Source organism: Varanus komodoensis, unplaced genomic scaffold, assembly GCF_004798865.1.
Source record: "Varanus komodoensis strain SLA01 unplaced genomic scaffold, ASM479886v1 scaffold24, whole genome shotgun sequence".
NCBI classification, from domain to species: domain Eukaryota; kingdom Metazoa; phylum Chordata; class Lepidosauria; order Squamata; family Varanidae; genus Varanus; species Varanus komodoensis.
Genome location: NW_025335641.1, coordinates 7,822,117 through 7,828,976, shown reverse-complemented (window position 1 = coordinate 7,828,976; position 6,860 = coordinate 7,822,117).

Here is a 6,860-nt window from a genome sequence, read left to right as displayed (position 1 = left end):
TTCCCAAACTCATGGGCTGTTCTGTATGTTATAGCACATGTTTGTCCCTGCCTCTGTCTCAGTTATGTTGGGTTTGGGGGCCCATGTAATGTCTTCAGCTGTACAGGTAGCATAGTAGTAATGATGGTTTGCGCTACCTAGTGATCTGAAACCCACCTTTCCTTTAATGCCAGTTCTGCACTTTCATAGCAGTACCCCTTGACTTGGGTGAGGCTTGTCATTAATTACTTATTTATTAGCAATAATTGTATTCTGTGTAAGAGAATACAATCCCTAAGCAGTTCACATGCATCCAATCCCAAAGCAGCTCCTCAGGCAGCAAAATACATTGGATCAGCCCTGCTTGGAATTTCTAATGTATACAGGGGTTGTGCTCAGGGTGGGGCAATTGTGTGACTGGCTTTCAGGACCATCACAGAACATTTTGCCAGTACATATTCAAGTCACGAAGGTAAGTTATTCACCAAGTGGGGAACATGGGAATGTAACAAGTGCTCACGGGCTGTGTGAATTGATGAAGGGTGTGTGTGTTGTTGCTGTTGTTGTGTGCATTATTGCCCATCTTTGGATTCATACAGGCAACTTGCGGCCCTCTGGCCACTTGGCCCAGAGTTCCAGCTTCCCTCGTCATTGTCTGTGCTGATTAGCACTGCTGGAAATGGCAGGCCAAAATCTCTGGAGAGCCACAAGCTGCCCACCCATGATCTAGTAGCATAATAAACCTCTGTACCTCATAAAATATTTTGTGGCTCATACTATGCATATTTTTGTTTAATCCAATTTTTGACCACCTTTATTATCACATGCATTATCTCTTAGCTAAATTCCTTTGGGTTGTTGTAGACAGCCCAAATATTTTACTCTAAAGCAGTCCCATTTAAAGAGTTTAATGTGCGCTTACATTTCTTTCACACCCTTCAAAGAAATGTCAACAAGCACTTCACACATTGGAACAAACCAAGTTAAATATAACTGAACAAAATGTTTTCATGTTGGGACATCTTGTTCAGTTGACAGGAGTCATCAGTGGAATTAGTTTAAATAAAAGAGCATTTATTATGTATTTATGCATATTAATAAATGCTGTAATATGTTGTGATTTGCTTGTTATTTATTGGTTGATGGATTTTTATCATGAACTACATTCAGAAAAAATATTACCCCCAAAACTGATTTAGAGTTTAAGATATGTATGTGTAAATGAATAAATAGTCTGTTCAAAGTGTAGCTTTCCTTGCTGTTGTTTCTGCCTTAGAAATGCGTGCCTGTCTGAATGTCTCTTACTATGATGTGGGAGAGAAGGTCTGTTTCTGTGATAAAGACTCTTTGGGAATGATCTCAAGGTAAGTTTGGATGGAATGGGCAGTCCTTGATGCTGGCTCAAGCCATGTTGCACTAGCTGGAAAGACGGCCAGCACAATGAGAAGGTAATGCTTCACAGAACAAGCTTGGACACTGGCTCAGATTAGTGTTTCCAGAAAGAAACAAGTTGATGGAGCTCCTTTCTCTGAGCTCTGCTCACATGAAGTGTTCTGGGATTATTAGTTTGGGCTAGTTTCTCATTGTGCTATTTGCCATTCCCTATAGCTCAAGAGCTGTGCTGGGTACTGGCCAATGTCTGTGCAACTTGAACTACCAGCTCCCAACTCTGAGCTGGTCTTAGGATTTTCATGTATGAAGTAAAAGGATCTTTGCTCTTTCTTTGCTCTTCTTTAAACTATTATTGTTAAATAGATGTAATCTATGTGATTAATACACCTGTCCAAAACACCACACCAGAACCAAAGTCATTTCTCTTTGGTCAGGTCCTTCTCCGATTTCATCTTTGCCCAGAATGAAATTACACAGAGCTGTTTCGTTATTTCATGTGTTCCTTAAAAATTCCAAGCTATTATTTTATTATTAATTCTTTGGGGAATAGACTTTCCCAGGCTAGTGTTGCTCATTTATGGAACTCGTTTATGCCTTTTAAGATTAGTAGTGATGAGAATATAAATCTCTTTCTCAGACTCTCTTATTTTCCCTCCATTGATTTGTTCCATTGTGTGAAGTGTTCTTTGACATTTAATCAAAGGTATTATATAAAAGGAAGCCACTATTATGCTGCCTTGTTCTGTATTACACAGAACTAGTGGCATTCTAATGCATTCTCAATTATTTTCACTTGTGACACTTATGACAGCCTTAGTGTGAGAACATGTTCATTAGTTAAAGGTGAACTTGAGAAGGGCACCCATTTCAGAATGGGCACAGCACTCCTGGGGAGCATTTCATTTGTTTGTCGGGAGGTTTTTGGAGTGTGTATAACAACACTCCCTCCTGGGTGTTATTGTTCTTCCATACCAAAGTCATCAAACATAATTGATCTGGTGCTAAACATGTTATATACGTAGAATAGTGTGCTACAAAGTAGTGTCTGACTGCAAAACTATCTTGAAGGATAGAAAGGTCACAGGAGAAAATTATTTAACTTCAGTCTCAGGCTAAGAATGACTTCATTCCTAGAACTCAGCTTCAACTGAAAATAAAAACTGAAGATCATGCCAAGCTATGCCAAAGCTAGACATTTTCAGCATATACTTATATTGTAAAAACAATCTCAGGTAACTTCTCTAAAGTTGTCAAAGCTGTCTGAGAATTTTTAATTGACAAACCATCTGCTTTCCAACAGACTGATCATATATATGTTCCTTCTTATGCAGAATTACTCAGAAATCAGTCCAGTGATGTTTGGATGGGCTTACTTCCTGTGTGCATTAGATTTCAGCCTTAGGGGGCAATCCAGTTACGAGGATCATAAGCCCTTGAAAAGAGGCAACCTTAGTCACCTTTTCATCCTGCCCTACATTTTTTATTAGGATTTTTGTTTTGTTTTTGCTTTTGATCTATCTAGCCAAGGTGCATCAAAGAGGAATGGAAGGAGGGTGGGGATCCTGGTATCTCCAGTCTCTTTCCCTCCCCATCCATCAAAGCACACCTTTCTCCAGGTAAAGGTTCTGACCTTCAAGAGCAGCCATTTTGAGTCTTTCACCCCTCTGAGATAAGAGGGCTGTCTCCAGTCTCAGGCTGAAGAATCCAAATATCCCATGGCCTCTCTGATGCTGTCTAGGGGCCACAGGATTGCACTTAATTACAAAAATAAATCACTGTATGTATTTTCTTTCTCCCTCAGAACTGGCATCTGTAACAGACATTCTACCTGGCTGTGGCAAGAAGAGAGGTGAGTCAGTGGATCCCACTACATCAGTTAATTGAGACAGTCCCCATTTAGGTTTTCCTCTTCCAGAACTGTTTCCTGCAGTGACCATCCCATCTTATTCTTGACAGTGTAGCTAACATGATGAACAATGAATACCTACATTCGTCTGTTTTATTTTCCTGTTCCCTCCCATTTTTTCTTGATTTAATCATGTCTATTGGCTTGTAAGCCTGCAAGGAGGAAATGTTTTTGACCTTTTTACAGCACCTATAAAATGTTAGGTGCATTAAAAATAAGTATTAGTTTCTTATATTACTAACAGATGTTTATTTTTGATATTTAACATCAATATATGTTCCTTTTTGAGCTCTTAGCACTGTGTACCACAATAGAAACAGTCTCAAAAAGATGAAGAAGTGCAGCTCACAGGCACTGTCACATCACCAATTAAGTGAAAGCATCAAACACCATCCTGTGGCTGGATGACACTGGTCATTGGGAAAGATGGCTTCCCAGGTCACAGCAGGGACTCCATCTTTGGATGGTCCCCATTCTGCTCTCACAGCAGGTGCAATTCCTTCTGCACCTATTTTGGTTCTGAAGGCAGAAAAACTGTCTTTGGGTCAGGATTGAGAAGGTGTTGTGGGTGTCTGGACGGGCAAAGCACATTTGTGGGATCCAACGAATGCCTAAACTTCTGTTCCTCACCAAAATTGGCTGTCTAAATGTTTTTGAGTGTCAGGGAGTGTGGGGGCAGCCCTTGCTTCTGTGCTTCTCCCATACTCAATGGGATGTCCATAAGCTTCCAGGTTCAGAAAGTTGAACCTGGAGGAATGTTTGTTGATGAACATACTAATTACAGCAGCAATTCTATGCACTTTTACCTGGGAGTAAGTCCTGATGAAGACACTGGAACTTACTTTTGAGTAAACCAATTAAATTTCAGCTGTAATGATCAGGACTGTGCTTAAGAAAATTGTATCCACACTTTGTAGAGTTGGTTTTCATATCATGGACCCACGGGGTCACCTAAAATCATTGAGTGGTAAAGCATCCACGTGCTGAGACTCAGCATATCACATCTTAATTTTTTTAATGTGATTGCAAACATGCAAAAAGGTAGGTTTGTAGTTGCACGAGGAATTGCTACCCCTAAGTGGCCCACCATACAATGTAATCCCAATCCAGCAGGTCATGCTCAGTGGGTCATGAGAATATGTATGGAGGGTCTCAGGCTGGGAGTACTGTGTAAGGTCTGAAAGGAGGGTTAGTGGAATTTACAGTGAGAAAAACACTGCACAGATCAGATGAATGGACATTAACTACAGAAGTAATTCCCATCTGAAACTGCCATGCACCGAGGATCTCCAAGCTGCTGCTGCTGCAGAGGAGTCAGTAGCAATGCAAACAGGAAAAAAAAGTATTTAAAAGGTATAATAGGAAGGGGAAGAACAAAGGTGGGGCAGTACCCTCTAACTGGAGCTGCCCCTGAAATTAGCTTAAGGGCTGCTGCTTTCCTCCAAGGCATAGCCAGAAGGGGATAGTTTACAGCAGAGCTCTGGTGGAGGGAGAATAGGCTGCTTTACACTTTCCTTCCTGCTGAAACTCCTTAAAGTATCTTCTCTCTTGCTCCAACTCCACATGTTAGACTCATGTTTGTGAATGTGAGGTGAACTTACAAGGCTGGCCCAGGACATGTTGCTGGCTGAGACAGAAGATCAGATGGAGCCCCCATTTCAGGCTGAGAAGCTGGCTGGCTGACCATTGAATCTTACCTTCAGCTGAGGGCAGCAAGGTAGCTTTGGGGGCATAGGGCAGGACATGTGGCTGCATACAGCCCTGTCCTCCAACATCTGGCCACCTCTCTCTCACCTGCTCTATGCAGCCGACAGAGGCAGCTACCTTGCTGTGCTTCATTGCAGGGCCAGCTCTGTAAACACAGCTCTGGTAACTGTGTGTGAATAAAACTGGTGGGCCTGGTTGCTAATTTGCTGCATCTCTCTGCAATACACCTGAGCTCTCCAGCACTGTGTGGAAAAGACTCCTTGGCTCCTGTCCACCAATCTTTCCTCTGGCATGGATCTGAAAGAGGGTTACCAAGGCAGAGAAACTGCTCACTGGTTCAACCCCTCTAATGTGTGTGTCTCTAGAGGCAAACCAAGCTAAGCATTCTAAGTGATGGAAATACTTCCAGATGTGAGGTTATTCGCAACAAGCCCTCCAATATTTTCCAGGATTTCTTCTCATGTAACTGTTAGGAAATCATGGCTCCAGAGAGATGACTGATTTAAACCAAGGAGAGGTGGCTTCCTGTGAGTTTTTGAACTACAGCTCCCATCATTCCTCACATGGGCTATGCTAATCAGGGAAGATGGCAGCTGTAATCACAAAGTTAATGTCCTCTTAATGGGGAACAAAAACAAACCCCCAATGTTTTAAGGATGACATCAGTGTAGCAGTTTTTAAAAATTACCAAAAGTGACACAGTGAAATAAAATATTTCCTGGATCATCATGTTTTCATTTTGATGGAAATGGTTTCTGGGTTATTCAGAGACGGAGAAAAGATGTTGCAACTCAGTGTTTGGTTCAAACATGTATAAAAAACTGGTGGCCTGAATTAGTATTTAAATTCAAACCAGATTTCTGAATATCATTAGCATGAATCTCCCTAAATGGAGCTAGGGGCTAGAATTGGCTTCATTATACAGATGCAGGTTCACATTACCACTTTCCCTCCTTGATCAAGAGGCTTTTCTCCCACACCTCTTTTGTCACACACAAAGATAATACAACCTAAAAGTAGCTGTGCAGAGATAAGACAGAGCCACGGCACGCCGCAACATGTACAATGTTCCAAGTTGAAAAGGAATCAAGAAGGACTGCCAGAGATCAGCCCCGACTTGTGCCTGACCAGTTCTGGCAGCCTTCACGGTTATGCTTACTTTATTAATAAAGCACGTCTTGAGCGCACAGCTGCCATAGGGTAACCTTGCCACAGAGCTGCTCATAAGCCAAGTTCAGGGATCTGAGCTTACAATGTCCTGGCTGTCCCACAAAATAAGAGGCCTGGGATGAATGAAAGTAATCTTTTTGTTGAAAAATAGATATGCGTGGGGCCTGCAGCAAAATATTGCAGTGTAGAGTGCTCCCGCACAGGGAGTCAGCCAGCCAAGACCACTTGCAGGAGTCTCCATTCCTCCTTCCCACAATCCCCCCACAACAGTCTGTCACTATTCCCTGCCCACGGAGCAAAATATGCCCAGCCCTCATCAAGCTAGTCTAGAAGTTTATTCCACCCTTAGAGATTCCCCACTAAGTTTGGGTTCTGTTTGGTTTGACACTTCAGCAAACTTGTGACTTCCTCTGAGCCAGACCTGGGCATTGTACGGCCCGCGGGCCACATCCAGCCCGATGGCTGACCCTGACTGGCCCGCAAATTAAAAGTCAATGCAAATATATATCGTCGTAATATAGATGCAAGCAATGCAACTGCACTGCTTTTATTTTGAAGGATCTGCTAAATTGAATTGAATTTATTGCTTTTCATGTAATGTTAATGTTTTTGTGAATATTCATTAAATAGTGTTGTTCTGTGCTCCACATTTTCATTGAATCATTGTAATGTTTCATTTACTGTTTTTATAGAGACATATATTGAG